Source organism: Protopterus annectens, chromosome 16.part0 (assembly GCF_019279795.1).
Source record: "Protopterus annectens isolate FY-2018-M chromosome 16.part0, PAN1.0, whole genome shotgun sequence".
Taxonomy (NCBI): domain Eukaryota; kingdom Metazoa; phylum Chordata; order Ceratodontiformes; family Protopteridae; genus Protopterus; species Protopterus annectens.
In genome coordinates this window covers 513195420-513213884 of record NC_056750.1, presented here as the reverse complement: position 1 = coordinate 513213884, position 18465 = coordinate 513195420, and the positions used below count along the sequence as shown (strand labels likewise).

At 38.9% G+C, this 18465-nt stretch overlaps 1 protein-coding gene across 1 annotated transcript in view; it reads left to right on the top strand.

Annotated features, from left to right (window-relative positions):
• The window catches only part of ZBTB34 (zinc finger and BTB domain containing 34), a 343310-nt gene that overhangs the window by 216560 nt on the left and 108285 nt on the right, over positions 1 to 18465 (top strand). The gene's annotated exons all lie outside the window — the stretch shown is intronic.

The following is an 18465-nucleotide window of genomic DNA, read 5'->3' as shown; positions in this document are numbered from 1 at the left end:
GATTCAGGCACTCATGGCAGTACCTCCTTTTCTCATTTTTCATCAGGACAGAGTCTCTCTAAGAACCAATCCTTCATTCATGCCAAAAGTAATTTCCAGGGTGTCTCTAAATCAAGCCATTCACCTGCCTACTTTCTTCCCCAGTCCTCAAAACGGGGGAAGCACTGCTGCATACTTTGGACATACATAGGCAACTACGCTACTACTTGGACAGAACTAAGGCCACCAGAAAGTCTGACCAACTGCTTGTAGCCTATGCTGCTGGAGTACAAGGAAAATCAATCTCCAAACAAACAATTTCCAAATGGATTGGACACTGCATCAGATTCTGCTGTTCTTTTCATTGGAAAGGTGTGCCAGCCAATATTAGGCCACACTCCACCAGAGCTATAGCCACATCCACAGCTTTCCTAAGAGTGGCGGCTACAAAGGACATTCTAGAGGCTGCTACATGGAGCTCCGTGCATACATTTACCAAGCACTACAACCTGCCTTTATACTCCAGATCCCGAGCAGGCTTTGCTTCGGCAGTCCTGCAGGGCATTTTAGCTACACCATCACTTTCTTAGTTCCAACCACCCCCAGCTTGGCTATGGTATTCAACCCATATGTTATGACTGCAGTTGCATTCTTGAAGGACATAGTACAGTTTTGTACCTATCATAAATGTAGATGTCCGATAGATATGCAACTGCAGTTGGATTCTCCCACCCTCCTACCTCTCTGCAACCTTCTTTATGGGTCCACTACCCCTATTAGCTGGGGGTATCTCTATGGTGTATCTGTTTATTACTGTTGTGCATGTCTGGAATTCTTTATCCATTCACCAAATTTAGCCTTCCTAGGAGGGCACCTGGCATCTGGGGCAAGAAACACTGAAGAAGATGGCGTCGGCCAATGCCTTTATACTCCAGCCGTTCTGATGTCGGAGAGGAGGCGACACCGGCCGACGCCGGACCCAGACTTTGGAATCTGGCCGACCGAGGGCTGCCTGAGGCAGGACAAACCCATATGTTACGACTGCAGTTGCATATCTATCGGACATCTACATTTATGGTAGGTACAAAACTGTACTTTGTGTACACTTAACCATAAATGTAGATGTTCGAGTGTATTCACTGTTGCAGTCCTGGTTGCCCTCCCTCCAGCCCCCTTCTTTTTCCTTTTTGCATGTACCTCTACTTTCCTTTATTATCTTCAAAAGCTTGTTGGTGTATTTGCTTTTTTGTTAGAGGTATAATCTTGTATATTTATTGATTTAATTGCTTCCATTAAGGGGGCACCTGACATCTGGGACAAGAAAAGCTGATGTAATGGCGTCGGCTGCATGTTTTATACCCCTGACGACCTGACGTCATGGAAGAAGGGACAGCAACCGACGCAGGACCCAAGACTTTGTTAATCAGGCCGACTTGAGTGCTACTGCAATAACCCAAAAGTGATGACTGCAACAGTGAATACACTTGAACATCTACATTTATGTTAAGTGTACACAGCTGTACTTTCTCCTTCCTACTGTCTCACATTTTTTATCTTCCATGGATACTGTTGCCAATACTGGATCTCCTCTCTCATCCATCAGGGATCCAACATCCCAACATACAGGCCCTCTAACTGCATAGTTCCTGTACTTGCAGTAATGGTTAGACGGCCCAAGCTGTCTTCCCCTTATGTGACATTATTTTGGCTTCTCAAAAAGAATGTACTAAATTGTACAAGAGAAAATGGAAAAGATTCTGTCTTTGGGCATCGAATAATGAACTTGACCCTTTCTCTGCCCCAGTTTCTGCAATTTTTCGATTTTGGCAACTCTTTTAAAAGTAGCAGCAAGTTTTTCTACAATTAAACTTTGGCTGGAAGCAATTTCTAATGTTCACACAAGGATAAGAAAGTTTTCCCTGGCTTCATCTAAATTGTGCAAAGCGTTTCTGAAAGGTATTTTTCTTCTAAGGCCTCTGATAAAGGATCCCTCTCCACCTCGGGATCTGACAGTTGTGCTATCTGAACTTCAGGATATTGCTTCAAAAACTCCTTAGATCATTCTTCATAAGGATAGGGTTTGCTTACGGACTAACCCTTCCTTTTTACATAAAAGTGGCTTCTGAAAATAACATTAACTGAACCATTCATTTACCAGTTTTCTTTCCATATTTTTTGAATGAAGGAGAGCACATGCTGCATCTCCTTGATGTACACAGACAGCTACATTTTTATCTTCACAGAGCAAAACAAATTAGATCAGATCAACTGTTTCTTTCTCACCAAAAAGGCTGGTTTGTTCAGTCTCTAAAGTTACTTTAGCCAAATGGATAACTGACTATATTTCTTGGATTTATTCTAAGAAAGGCATGACATTGTCTAAACCTACTAGGCCTCATTCATCTAGATCCAGGGCTACTACTGCTTTTTGGTTAAAACATCTTTTGACGATATTGGCGCTGCAGCTATATGGTCCAGTACTCATGCCTTTGTTACTCATTAGAAATTGGATATTATTTCTTGAAACAGAGCTGCATTGGTTTGGCAGTACTCTCGAATATCCTTCCATGAGAGACCCCCAAGATCAACGTAGCTGGGGACTCTGTCCCATAAATTGAGGAAGAATGAAAAGAAAAACATCAGATTTAAAAGTTAGGTACTTGCCATAACTAGGCATTCATTTCCATTCTTCCTCAACTTCCCTCCCATCCATTTTTCTGGAGAAACCGACTGGATTGGGAACTTACATTTACGGGTTTGAGCCTTGCCTTTTCTATCAACCTATACCTGTATGTGTTTAACTATAGGGATGCATGGCAGCAAATTCTGTCTGAGGCAGTGGGGATGGAATTGAGCATTATGGATAGAGGGAGGAGATAGAGAGCTGGATCCGAAGCCTGGAAAATGTAGGATCAGAGGTCAGATCCAAACCCATACATTGAAGAATGAAAATGGACAACACAGATGCCTAGTTATGGTAAGTACATAACTTTTAATTATATACAGCATTGTGTATCAAATGAATGCTCACTGAAACCTATAAACAAGTCTGCATAAATAAGGGCAACAAAATACCCCCATTGCCGGACCATTCAACTGCAAAAAACAATTATTACTATAATGAAAAAAAAAATTCTTGGTCAAAATGTGGTCTGCCAATATTATCAAAAGTTTACCTGGAGGATATAGCGCGCTATCTTATTTAGAATTCAAAAGCTTCTGTGCCTACGCTGTGTGGTATTCAGGTGTATAGAGATTTAACAATCAGGGTGCATAGCAACCAGTGCGTTTCACACTGCACCTCACTAATAATCAGAAGAAATTTGGTAGTGCCTTTTAACCTAGATCTAGCATAAGGTAATAATGTCTTTAGATAAAAAGTTAAAATTGCAGATAAGGCTCAGTGAGGGAACCAATACCAAACGCTGTAGTACAACCAGCTGGTTTTTGATTATCTTTGTGAATCTTAGGCAAGAAATATATATATATATATATATATATATATATATATATATATATATATATATATATATATACTGAATAGAAGGATCTTTTATTTCCAATTCATTCATTATTCTCCTAGAACTCCTTTCTTCATATGCATTTTCCTAAAATCAATTGTTTCCTTTTAACCTTTTCAGTGAGAATATAAAGTAATTTGATAAAAAAATGAATGTCATTTTAATTGTCTGTTGGCCGCCACCTCCTTATAATAATCAGAATCCAAAGTCACAACCCCACCCCCTTTTATCAACCTGCAATATAACTATATCATTGTTTTATCAAGAACATTTATTGCTTTAAATTACTGATTAGTCATATTCTTCCTATTCCCAGTATACAATTCAGGACAATGTAAGGCCTTAAATATTGCCTAGTCAGAACATGAATAAACTGGCTGTATAGGATGTTGAAACTTGGACTAATTAAAAGAAAAACCTTCTCTGACAGTATCGCATGCCATTTCTTCCCTGTTAAAAAATGCCAAATTTAATTTATGCAAAACTGTTTTACATCTGATTTGAATTGAAAATTCGCAACCATATTAGGAGTGAAATTCAGACCCTTATTTAACAATGCATTTTCTGTGTCAGTTAAAAAGCAATTTTATCATCTTTAATTTAGCTTTTATATCCTACTTTATATTCACTGCCCTCTCTTCTACCCTTCCTGAATGTTAACAGGGGCAAAAGATTTTTTTTAAAACAGGTGAAGAATTAACTTCTTCCTCTGTTTCAGTTACAGAGGTAGTCTCATCTTGACTCCTGTATTGGAGGATTATGTGGAAAGCAGAGTAGAATGTCCTTGTCCTTTAAACTGTTCTGCATTTTATAGGTTCATACTAGGCTATCTGCCCTAGGGCATTTACAAGCCTAGCCAGAGTGTGTTTGGCTTTCGCCACCCATTTTAAAATGAATTTTGCTATGTCCTTTTTCGAGGTTAGTATGCTGTGCATCTGTCTAACAGTGACACAGAAGTGATACCCGGAGTAAATCTACGATCTCCCATCCACTCATCAAGATTCCTCTTGAGACTCAATGAGGGACTCTGCTTAACCTGGACTGGGATTTTATTCCAGAGTGAAGGGAGCCTCTGGGTTATGAATCTGTCCCTCCAGCATGTCCTATTTATTTCAGTGCTGAGGTTCAAGTCTCTCAAGCCCGTAGCTCGATGGGATTTGGATTTTCTAAGGTGCAGCATGTCCATTAATTCTGGGTTGGACATGGCTTTATACGTCGGGCACAGATAACCTCTGAGCAGGCGGTATGCCACTGAGTAGAGCTGGAGTTTCTTTAACCGGGCAGCATATGGCATCTGTTTGAGCCCTTTGATCCTCTTGTTGAGGTACTTTTGGGGTCTTTCCAGTTGCTGCAGGTGTCTGGTAAGGTACATCCCAAAAGGGGCATTGTACTCGATTATGGGCCTGATGAGGGATGAGTAAAGAGGCACGATGACCTCCCCTGATCTAGATGTGAATCCCTTCATGATGAGGTGGGCTATATAAAATGATTTTCTAACCACTTTGGCCACGTGGTTGTCGAATAAGAGATTGCTATCAACTTGGGTCCCCAGGTCCCTAATTACTACTTCCGTACTTAATGGATTACCACCTATGTGGTAATTTGTGGGCACTTTGTTTTTGCTGAAGGGAGAATCAGTTTGTCCATTCACAGACTTAATGGATTTCAATTTAGACTGTCACCGAGAAAACAGTCTATTCATTGGATAATCTTTGACATTTTGCTGACATTTCTTGACTTTCTTTTAATTTTACACTCCTTGTCGAATGCTAACCAGCATCCTATAAATTTGTCAAATTTTGAGGAAATAACAGATGCATCTTTAATGAAATTGCAGTACAGGTAGATACATGTAATCTTTGAGACTGCTCAATTTGTCTGTCATAAAATTCCACCAGTATTTCCACAGATAAGGAAGCCATTTGCTGTACTGACTTCCTTAGTTTAGAAATTTTTTTTATTGAAAAGTGTATTTATTTTCCAACAAGATAATATTGAGAATTTACAAATTCAATAAGAAATAAATTTATATTAAATATTTACAGTATATACAATTGGCCTACAACAAGGAAACAATCTGTTATGAGAATTTAGTTGCACAATATTAGAGAAAGTTTTATATTCTTATCAATTAAACAGAATTATATCTCAATTAAGAGTCTCAATGAGAGAAAGTACTTTCACCAAGGGTTGTTAGTCCAGTTCTTTGGAAATATTCTTAGTTCTTTGTTTTTTATTTCCCATAGCACAGTTTCTTTCAGCAGGATTAAAAAGTCTTCTATAGTCGGGATAGAAGAGGATTTCCACTTCCTTGTGATGCATTTCCTGGCTACCGATAGCATGGTCCAAAGAAGATAAAGATCTTTATAGTTTGTTGCAAAATTTTCATTTACATTCAATAGAATTAATGACTTTGATAAACTAAATGAATCTGTATATATGGCTTGAAGGAATCTCTTCCCAATATTTCTTAATATAAATACAGTCAAAAAATGTGACCAGTCAGCTTTACAATTCAATGAACATCTCCAACATATTACATCTTTCGAATAATTAAATTTAGCAGTTTTATTAGGAGTGTAAAAAGCTCTATGCAGAAATTTCCAAGTGAATATTTTCCAAATTTGTAAGTTAGAGGTTAATTTAATAGCATACAAAAGCTTAGTTTTATTTTCAACAGATACATTTAATGAAGACTCTCTATTAATAAAGTTCCAATAATTTTGATTGTGGTTAGCTTTATAATTGATTAGGATTTTGTATCATTTTGATATTTTGTCCAGTCAAATTCATTATATAAAACTTCATGCATAAAAAAATATAAGTTTAGGAATAGATTTAAAGGAGGAGTTATCAATTATGCTGCATAGATCTTGGGCATAGGATTGCAAGCTGTTGAGAATTAGCCAATCAGAGCTTGATAGATCATATAAACTTTAAGTGTTGTATAGCCAAAACCAACACATTTTTTATACAGTGGTACCAACATGTAAAGTTGTTTCCCAAGTGTTAAGTGTATTTATATGAATTCTATTTAAGAAGTTTTTAGTAGATCTGGAGGGGAATAATAATTCTAGTCATTTTATATCGGTGTTATTAATAAAACTTCTAAATCTTTTGTAAATATAGTTTGTATATTTTAGATTAGTAGGTGTAGAAGAATTATATTGTAAGTTGATGCTAAGGATATGCTAAAGTTTATTATTTTGTGTTAGTTGCAGATTTTTATTTAATTTATTTTCATTTAGGAAGATAAGTGTGTAGAGACTTCCATGCTGAAGTGAATTTTGGGTCAATCCAGTTTATGAATGTTTTAAATATGGAAGCTTTGATGTAAGATTTTATGTCTGAAAAATTAATACTACCTAATTCCCAAGGTCTTATGTGATTTGAAAAGGCTATTAACTTTCTTTTTGGGAACCAAAGAAAATTTATGAGGGTTTTATTTATTTCTTTTAAAATATTTTTATTGGGAATAATAGGAATTGCTTGCGCAGTATAGTTTATTTTAGGGAGAAGAACCATCTTAATTAGTTGCAATCTATCTTCAAATTTTAAATATAGTTTATTCCATTTTTCAATATGGTGTTTTTAAAGTTTTCATAATATTTGTTTTAATGTTAAATCCATATTTTCGCATAATACTATCCCTAAATAATTTATAGAGGAAGTCTGTTTTCCAATTATTTGATTTGTATTTGTGAGTATCAACGTTCTTATTTAATAACATGAAATTGGACTTCGTTTTGCTAACATGTAAACCAGAAATATTATAAAAGGTATCCATTTGTAAGTCTAATTCTTGTAAAGATTCATCTGATTTAGAGTAAGGAGGATGTTGTCACAAAGAGCATTATTTTAGAATTAAATTGTAAATATCAATACCTTTTAATTTTAGGGTTATGGCGAATTACTGAAGAAAACAAATTCTATTGCTAGTGCAAATAAGATTGGGGACATAGGGCAACCGTGTTTTGTACCTTTAGTAATTTCAATGGCTTCTGAGGTAAATGGACCCAATTTTATATAGACAAGATGTTTTTATTAATGTGATGAATTGTGTGGTAAATTTTTAGATTTTTTTAATACTTTAAAAAGGTAATCCCATTTTAGTGAACCGAAGGCTTTTTCAATGTCAAGAGCGACTAATAAGGGCTTCTTGATTGTTTCTATTTAGAATGTCAATAATAGTTAATATTCTTTGGTGGTTGTGTATGTCTGATGTTCTTCATTCCACATTGCTGCAGTCCTAACTATTGGGTAGTCCGCTGTCCAGTCGGCCCGAATACCAAAGTATATGGCTGACGTCGGTCACGGCGCATTAGACTGACGTCAGTACGTCAGGGTACTAATGCGCATGACCGACGCCATATCCTCAGTCTTTTTTGCCGCATGGTCCGATGCAGAAGCAATTTTGCGAGTGCAGGTTGGCGTTCTGAAAGTTTCTGAAGTCAGAGTTTCAGACCGAATCAAAGTTGGCTAAGTACCCGTTAGAATATTTTGGTTTTTCTTGCCTCAGTATTTAACCGGATGTCAGAAAAAGTGAATAACTGTATTTCTTGTGGGAAACAGATACCTCATAGGGATTACCATACTTTGTGTATACCTTGTTTAGGGCCTGAGCACGACGTTGTTGGATGCCGCTCTTGTGCTAGATTTAACAAACGCACTATTAAGAGAAGGTTAGACTGTGCCAGGTTAGTGTTTGGGAAGCGTTGTAATTATAAAATGCCGTCGGATGCTCCGGCCGCTTCGCTAAAAGCAAGGACAAAGCAGCAAAGCCTAGAGTGGAAGAACCGACAGTCCCAGACGGTTCTTTAGAGGGCTCAGTGGAGCCGGAGGTTTTGCCAGGTGTTTCTTTGGAGTCTCAGGGAGAGACTTTACTGTTACAGGATGTATCCTCTCAGGAAGTAGGCCAGGCTGAGGGGGCTTCTCAGGTGGCTGTTCTTCCTTCTCTTCCTAAGGTGGTTAGAGCCTCCCCTTCTGTTTCCAAGGCTTCTTTGAGGGGCAGGCCAAGTTTTGCTTCAGTGGGGGTTTCTCCTAGTGCCTCAGGGTCTTTGCCTAAGAAACATATGCTTAAAATGGCAGAGGATTTGATTACTATGATAAGGGGTTCTATGCCCCCTCCTGATAAGAGGCCTAGGGTGGAACCTGAGTTTGAGAGTTTTGAGCAATGCTCGGAGGCTTCTGAGTCTTCCGCTGAAGACTTGCAGGAGTACCCTCCTTATTCTGATTCTGATGTGGATGATTCTACTCCTTCAGCTTCTCCTCCTGAGGATTTTTCATTTTCAGAGACTCTGCATTCCATGAGGGAGCATTTTAAATGGGAAGGGCAAGATTTCTCTGATTCCAGGAAAAGGCTTAGGGAATTCTTGTTTTACCCCAGCATAGGCCTTTAGCTATACCTCCTGTTTTGAATGTGGTGGAAGATGTTTTTGCAGAGGCTTCCCTGAATCCTGATTCTTTGCCTCCTGCCCCAGTTAAACCGGATAGGTATTATAGGGTGCCTGACGCTCATAAGTATCTTTTAAGAGTCCTAGGGCAGACCCGAAACTGTCTCTCAGGGGCCTAAAGGTGTGAAGGCCTCAGTTGTTAAAAATCCTGTCCCTCCTGATAGAGGCAAGGGCTTTGGATAGATGGGGAAAGAAAGTGTGTACTTCTTCCACTTTAGCCATGAGGGCGTTGAATTGTCAGTTTCACATGTTAAAATATCAGAATTATCTTCTTTCACAGTTGAAATCTAAGGTGGATGCTCTGGCGGAAGGTATTGAGTGTAAAGTGTTGCAGGATTTAGTTCATGTGTCTGAACAAGTGGGTAAACATTCCTTGCAATGTGGTTTTGATGCTGTGCAGGCCTCCTCCAGGGTGGCTGCCACTGGTTCTGTTCTTCGTAGGCACGCCTGGTTGAGAGATCAGAACTTAGCTGAGCATGTTAAGACAAGGATTTTGGATGCTCCTTTACAGTCTGATGTGTTGTTTGGTTCGCCTGTGGAAGCAGTTTTAAAGAAAATGGAGGACAAGGCTAAGTCTATGCAAACTGTTAAGGATTTTTTGCAGGTGCAGCCTCCGAAGTTTAGTAGAAATTGGCCTACTAAGGGGTGGACTTATCCTGCTTATGATTCCCAGTCTAGGGGTAGGTCTAGACGTGGTAGGGGCAGAGCTCAAGGTTCTTTTAGGCCTAGGACAGGGAGTTCACCTGCTCAGACTTCTGGTGAGGGCAGGGGTCAGTCCTTTCGTAAGCAGACCCAATGACCTGCCTTTTCAGCTGCCAGTACCTTCTAGCCTGGCAGCACCTCTAGGAGGAAGACTGTCTCTTTTCAAAGACAATTGGGATTTAATTACCCAAGACAAATGGGTTCTGGATATCATTCACCACGGTTACAGGTTTTATTTCCATACCTTGCCTCCTTTCAAAGGCATGCCAGACATTCCTCCTTTACAAAGAACAGAGGCTCGCAGACAAATTTCTCTGTTACTCCAAATAGGAGCCATTCAGTCAGTTCCTGTGCCAGAAAGGGGCCTAGGATTTTATTCTCGCCTGTTCCTAGTACCAAAGAAGGGGAACACGTGGAGACCAATTTTGGATTTATCTATCCTCAACACTTATCTGGACATTCCAAAGTTCAAAATGTTGACGTTACAACAGCTTTTACCTCTACTGGGCAAAGATCACTGGATGGTAACTTTAGATCTCAAGGAAGCTTACCTTCATGTGCCTATAAGACTAAGTTGCAGAAAGTATCTGCGTTTTCGAGCTGGAAATTCTCATTATCAGTTCTCTGCATTGCCCTTTGGCTTATCTACTGCCCAGAGTATTCACAAAGGTTCTGGCTCCAGTGATAGCTTACTTCAGGCTAAAAGGAATTCAAATCTATCCTTACTTGGACGACTGCCTGATTCTGGCTCAAGAAAAGGAAGACCTTCTACAGCATTTGGAATATGTCATAGCAGTGCTAAGATGCCTAGGGTATTCTGTGAGCGAAATAAAGTCCAGTCTAGTACCCTCTCAAGACATGTGCTTTCTGGGTGTGAGACTGAATACAGCAGCCCAGATGGCCTTTCTAACCCCGGACAAACAAAAGAATCTTTCCAGTTACTTCCATCAATTATCTCTTCAGTCCGGGCTGACTGCAAGGACAGTCCTTCAAGCCTTAGGGTTCATGGCATCTTGTATTCTGGTGCTTCCCAATGCCAAACTGCATATGAGGAAGCTACAATGGTATCTCAAAAATCTATGGACACAGCACTGCCAAGATTTGGACACTGTCATTCAAATAATACCTTGCATTCAAAAGGAATTTTTGTGGTGGGCTCAGGAATGTCACCTAAACAAGGGACTCTCTGTGACCCGGCCAGAGGCAAGTCAGATTCTAACGACAGATGCCTCAGACATTGCTTGGGAGCTCATCTAGATGGAAAGTGGATACAAGACAAGTGGCCTGCCAGACTACAGCATCTACATATCAACATGAAAGAGATGTTAGCAGTCCAGTTTGCATTAATGGCTTTCAAGGAGTTACTTCTTCCAGGGCAGGTGTTGATTCTAACAGACAACACAACTGTCATGTAGTACATCAACAAACAAGTGGGAACACATTCTTACCCATTGTGCAGGCAAGCAATGATTTTATGGGAGACTGCGCTCAGCTTGCAACTAACTCTTCAGGCAAGGTTTCTGCCGGGAGCACAGAACTCCTTAGCAGATGTGTTAAGCAGACAAATCATGGATCCCCACAGTGGAAACTGGATCTTCATGTATTTCAAAATTGACAGTGTCATGGGGAACTCCAGACATAGATCTGTTCGCTTCTCCACTAAACCACCAGCTGCCAAAGTTTTGCACGAAGGGATTTCATCACACAGCTTGGAAAGTGGATGCTCTTTCTTTCAGTTGGAAAAATCTTCATGTGTATGCTTTTCCACCTCTGCCTCTTCTCCCAAAGGTGCTTCTAAAGGTCAGACAAGACAAGCCAAGGATGATTTTAATAGCTCCAGATTGGCCTCTGCAGCACTGGTACCCATTACTGAGGAGTCTGGTAAGGAAGCCTCCATGGCCTTTACCCTTGATTCCACACCTATTGTCTCAGAGGGACGGTCATCTGCTCAATGTCAAGCTTCAAACTCTTCATCTAACAGCCTGGCATATTCTGTTTTGAAAGACAGCAGGTCTCAACTTCCTCAACAGGTTTTAAATGTGATTATGGAAGCCAGAAGACCTAGTACAAGGAAAGTGTATGCAGAAAAATGGAAGAGGTTTTTATTTTGGACTGCAGCACAGAATTTGGAGATTTCGGAGCCTAATTTGAGTGCGGCTCTTCAATATCTTACTGGGTTATTGGACAAAGGTTTGTCTTTCTCTTCCATTAAGATTCATGCTGCAGCAATTTCAGCTCACTATGATTGTGACCCACCATTGTTTTCACATCCTTTATTCAAGCAATTTCTTAGAGGGGCAAAGAATATAAGACCCCCACGTAGAGCTCCTACTCCTGCTTGGGATCTCAATTTTGTGTTGGAGAAACTTACTCTACAACCTTTTGAGCCTGCAGCTACTGCTGACCTGAAATACTTGTCATGGAAGACTGCTTTTTTGTTGGCCATTACTTCTGCAAGAAGGGTTTCTGAGTTACAGGCCCTTATGGCGGTTGAGCCTTTTTTGGATCTTTCATAAGGATAGGGTATCATTACGTACTAATCCTTCCTTTATGCCTAAGGTGGTTTCTAGTGTGGCTTTAAACCAAACTATTCATTTGCCTACTTTCTATGCAGATCCCCAAAATAAAGGGGAAAAGATTTTGCACACTTTAGATGTACACAGGCAATTGCGTTATTATTTAAGCAGGACTAAGGATTTTAGAAAGTCTCAGCAGTTGTTTGTTTCTTTTGCTTTGAGTTCGCAGGGCAAGCCTGTGTCAAAACAAACTATTTCTAGGTGGATTGGGTTTTGCATTGCATTTTGTTATTCCCATCATGGCAAAGAGATTCCAGCTGGGATTAGGCCTCATTCCACTAGGGCTACTGCCACTTCAACAGCTTTTCTAAGGGGGGTGGCAACTAAGGATATTTTGGAGGCAGCTACTTGGAGTTCAGTGCATACTTTCTCTAAGCATTACCACCTTCCTCTCTACTCTAAGTCTAGGGCTGGTTTTGCCACAGCTATTTTGCAAGGCATGTTATCAGCTCCTGCTTCCTTATGATTTGCCAGCCTCCCTTACCTCTGCTTTGGGATTCTACCCAATAGTTAGGACTGCAGCAATGTGGAATGAAGAACATAGTACAGTTTTGTACCTACCATAAATGTAGATGTTCGAGGATCCACATTGCTGCAGTCCAATTTACCCCTCCTTCCCCTCTATGTTTAGGGGTGGTTGTGTAGGTGAGATTATATTCTGGTACCTTTGTATATATTGTATATGTTTTTGGTGCAGGTATGTTTGGTGTGTTTTGGTTTTGGCCTTGTCTTTTTAGGGTCTTCTGACATCTGGGGCAAGAAAAGACTGAGGATATGGCGTCGGTCATGCGCATTAGTACCCTGACGTACTGACGTCAGTCTAATGCGCCGTGACCGACGTCAGCCATATACTTTGGTATTCGGGCCGACTGGACAGCGGACTACCCAATAGTTAGGACTGCAGCAATGTGGATCCTCTAACATCTACATTTATGGTAGGTACAAAACTGTACTTTATAAATAGTCTGTTTGATCTTCACTAATAACGTGTATTAGAGATTTTTTAATTCTATTTACCAGAATAGACATGAAAATTTTGTAGTCATTATTAAGTAATGATATTGGTCTGTATGAACTAAATTATTATTTTGGAATCTTTATTTTTTTTTTTTTTTTTTGATAAGAGTGATGAGAGAATATCTCCATGAAGGTGGAATTTTATTTTGCATATGAATTTCATTTAAAGCTTTATGTATTATTGAGATTGCAGGGGTACGAAATTTATATATTTCAGTAATAATTCCATCAATTCCAGGAGCTTATTGTTTTTGCTTTAATTATTTCAGAAAATTCTTTGAGAGATTTGTTTTTGGATATCTATAATTAGTTTTTCTGGTATTTTTGTTTTGGTTAGATCCAGTTCTAAATTTGAAATATGTGAATCATTGTTTCTAAAATGTTCTGCAAAATGAAATTTAAAGGCATCTAAAATGTCACTTGTATCAGATACTTTATTATTTTTCCCTTCATGAATGATATAATATTTTGAGTGTTGTCTTTTTATTCTCATTGCTAGATTGTGTAAATGTTTTGGTGATACAGAATATGAATTTAGTTTTAAATTTTCTAGAGCCATATTAGTCTTGTGAGTTAAAATTACTTTGTATTTTTTATTTAATTCCCCAATTTCTTATTCTTTTTTTTTTTTTTTTTTTTTTTTGGTAATTTGAGTCCATTAAGTTATTGGCATTGATTTTTATAATTTGCCTTTGGATATTTGTTAACCCGGATTCCCATAATTTTGTTTTATTATTAAACCATGATATTTTACCATATAAGTATGCTTTTAGAGAATCCCATAGAATAACTATATTTATATCTTCCGTGTAATTAGTATCCAAGAAGTATTGAATTTCTAAATCTAACCAAGGTTTAAATTGTTTCAGTTTGGTAATATATGCTGGGATTCTTTTTTTTTTTTGAAAGTTAATCTCTTAAATTCTATTTAAAGTTTTAGAGTGAGTGAGTTATGATCAGACAGAGGGCAAGGGATTATGGACAAATTGTTTTCATTCTCATCTTGAGATACAAAGATTTTATCAATTCTTGTTTGAGTATTAAATCTGTAATCACTGTGAGAGAGTAATAGAGAATTTTTCTCTTTGAATCTAAATGTATCAGTTAGGTTTAAATTGTCAGTCCATTTCTTAAGAGTTTTCCCTATGGAAGTAGAATGGGCAGATCTTCTATTAGTAGTCTCTGAATTGTCCAAGATGCAATTAAAGTCTCCTATTATCAAATTACCTTTAGCTACTCTATTAATATGGTCTATGTGTTTTTTGATTGATCTCACTCCAGTGCCAGGAAACCAATATAAATTTACTAGTGTCCAGGAACTATTGCCAAATCTCAATATTACAATTGATATAAGCCCTTTGTCTTTGTAGTTATTGATAATTTGAGGATTAGAAACATTTTTTTCCATAGTATTAAGACTCTTCTAGTTTTTTTTTATTATAAGAAGAATTAGATAGTTTTAAGTATTCATTTGGATTCCATATATACTTATTTAATTTAAAGTGAGTTTCCTGTAGGAATACGACTTGCGCTTTATTTAGTTTTAGATATCTTAGTAGATTGGATCTTTTTCTTGGATTGTTTAATCAATTTATGTTTAGAGAGAGTAGAGTTAAGTCCATCATATTTGTTTAGGTTTATAATGTATTTGTAGTAGACAAGGGTGTAAAGTACTTATGTCCGTCAAAATCTGTGTAACATTCTTACAATATTTATATTCTAAGGTCACATTGATGTTTCCTATTAAAAACCGCCAATTTAAGAAAAATTGAGGCCAAAAAGTAGAAAAAAGGTGTGTGAAGAAATGCATGAAAATATGTAGATAATGACTCTAGTAGTCTAACAAACACGGAGTGAGATACACTCCTAATCTGATTAAACAAGAGTGTTCAACCAGATTAACCTTCATAACTGAAAGAAATTAAAGAATAGTGGATGTTGCAGAGTTGCATTTTATAAATTCTGGAGATTTATTTTCACGTAGATAATTGCTAATTTTTTATATATTTTTTATCAGTCAAATATAATTATGAGTCCAGTGTGAGAGAAAATTATTATTTAAAGAGAAATATCTTCATTATAATATACATAGTTCCATTTATAAAATAATGTGTAGTGAGTAGATCTTAAGTTTAAGTGCTATTAAATTATACATTGAAAGTGGAACCTTTCCACTAAATTTAAATCACTAGAGGGTAATTAGTCTCTTTCTCCATTTATACATCATCTAAATTCCATTGCATTGACATTGAAAATTGGGAGCTGTTATAATCAAAACAGAAGTTCATTTTTTTCTAAGAACATCTATGAGAATGAAAAAGTTGACTAATTTGCTATTGATTAAATTGTGACAATACTGTTGTATACATACATTTTGATGAAGTGAATAGTATGAATTAATAAACAGTGTAATAACTTCAAAGCTTATATATAAAAAATGCAATCAAATGAGATAATTTAACAAAAGTATCAAGTTCTCTGAGTAGAGAATTTAATATCTATTAGTAGTCAGGAGGATGTTTACTGAGATACCAGTTTTACAACAGTTTTGAACATCAGCTATACAAATGTATTTATCTGTGTTCTAGGCAACTTTAAATATATTCTTAGTCTTAAAATTTTCCAGAACTAAAATAATATATTCACAGTCTGATATTTAAAAAAGTAAAGAAATAGTTATTATTTGTAAAATTTGTATTTCTGAATAAACTAAACTCATGGGAAATGAAAGATGGGAGGCATATATACATGTGATAAGTAGTGTCGTTTAAAGGGTATTATTTAATGCTTGATGTAGAAAACTGAAAACAGTTCTGTATTGTTTCGTTAATAATAGTCAGTACTACAACATCAAGCATATCCCACATGTTTTCCTTTTCTGTGTACATTCAAAAAGAAAAGATGTAATTTGACATGCTACATCAGATATAATTTACCTCACACTGCTTCCCAGAGTCATTGATCTGATATTGTTAATCCTCATTCAGTCCTTACATGTGGGTATCTGTTCTGACCTCGGAAGTGAGCTGGCCATCTTCCAAGCTCGCTCCAGGTACAAACTCTCGAGCTAAAAACCTCTTACCTAGAATTCCCCTCTCCCTGTTACCCAAGATTTAGTTTGCCGCATTGCCATTCGGTTGTGTCAAGCTACTTCTCATGAGCTAAGTACAGTATGTTTCTTCATACTAAGTTCTAAGACAGCTTTTTTTTCACAAAAAAGTTATTGGATAGTTATCTCTTACCTTATCGCATTTAGCGACTACCCTTTTTCAAATCCTTTTCAATTCCTTTTCCTCTCTTTTTACCGTGAGGTAATTCCTTTTTTACCATCATTGGTAAACCCTTTTTCCTTTTTACCTTCGGGTATTTCTTGTAACATTGCTGGTATTTTCTGGTTTTTCTTTCTTTCCTTCTAACATGACAGATAAAAAAAGGTAGCCCAGGGTAGAGGATTAGATTGTGGCCATAAATTACCTACTTCAGATGCACATTCCCCGTGTGTCTATTGCTTGGGTGTGCCTCATTTAACAGTTGACCCGCCTTGCGGGATTTGTAAGAATTTCCCTTAACAGGACGTTAATTGAGAGGAAAAATTTAATATTGAAGGGGCTACTTAAATCTCCTTTTCAGAGGCTGTTTCTGGGTCGGAGGCTTAAACCACTCCAAGATCCCATCAGAAAAAGAGTGATTAACATAAAAAGGCCAAGTTTCTTCCTTCGTCCCCAGCTGGGGGACCCTCAGGAACTGAGACCCAAGAAAACTAAGCTTTCCAGTTCGGATTTGACTTCTTCGACTCCAGTGCTTTCGGTGCCTAGACCTTCGGCACCAAGGCCATCTGCGACCTCGGCACTGACTAGTGTGCCCCATACTGCATCGGTACCGAGGAGCTCCTCGGTTCAGACTCCCTTACCGGCACCAACTGTCCAGTCGATGCAGACTGTTATGACGTTAATGGATGTTTTGATGCCCGTTTCCTTTTCGGCTCCGACAACTTACTCGGCACCGACCAGTTTTCGTCACCGATATTTTTTGGCTCAGGCCTTAGCGCCGCCAACCACTTAGGTACTGACCTCATTGTCTGTGCAGACCATGCCTTCAGCACCGATTTCCTCGGTGCAGACACCAGTAGTTCAGTCCATTACAGCTCCGTTCTCAGTGCAGACCACCTCCGTGGTAGGTACCGAGTTTGCTCCGACCTTGGATAGACTTGACTCTGCCTCAGCCATGTTCGTGAAATCTGCTAGAAGCCTCTCTGAACACTGTGTTGCTTCTTGTGGATTAAGTGCTTTTGGCCTGAGGTATCCCACCCCCCAGGACCTATCCTTCCTCAGGAGGTGATCACCCTTTACCAAAGACCCCTACTTATTCTCCTCCTTGAAGCCTCTTGATATAGCACAGTCTTCCCTCCCACTACGGTTCCTTTTTATGGACCTCACTAAGGAGCCGCAGTTGCCTTTGTGGCAGGAGAATCTTGTCACAGCACAGGATTTCAACTGTGGCGTATGTACTTTGGCATTTCACAGCCATCCAGGGCCTCAGCCGGCCGAGCCACTTAGGCGAGGGGTGACCCCTGCCCTGGGTCCCCATCCCTCTTCAGGTAGACCGGCCTTCCAGCTAATGGAGAAGACTCTGGCATCGGTTGTCAATCCTGTACTATCACTCTACCCACCCTCCTCTGGATCGCAGTGCAAACAAGCCACTCCTAGCGGACACCAGGCGCAAGGGCCTCAGGACATACTCCCACAGGAGACCCCTTTTGATCGGTCTTCCCCAGCTTCTCTCTCTGAAGAAGATCAAGAGCTTGTGCAAGAGGAAGCACATGGACTCCACAGAGGAGTCCATTATTGAAGAGACAGATTTTGATGATGGGGAAGGGTCCCCTCGATCACCCTCTAAGGTATCCTTTGGTGATACCTCTCTGTTTAAGGATTTCAAGGATGAATGGCAGCCCTCTAACCTGACCTCTGACGAGTTTGTGTTCCTGCAGGCCTTCCGTGCCCGGCCCCCTACCTCCTGTTTTATTCAACCTGCCGACGAACTTGTCCGGCTCGTCGTACAGCGTGCGTGGAAGGCTCCTGACACCGTTGAGGCCATTCCCCGGAGGCCAGATAAAATTTTGTCCTCCTCCTGCTAGTAATCCCCATTGGTCCAAAGGTCTTCCTGTAGATGCTTTGGTGGTGGTGGCCACAACTAAAAAGGACCTGGCAGAAGAAGAAA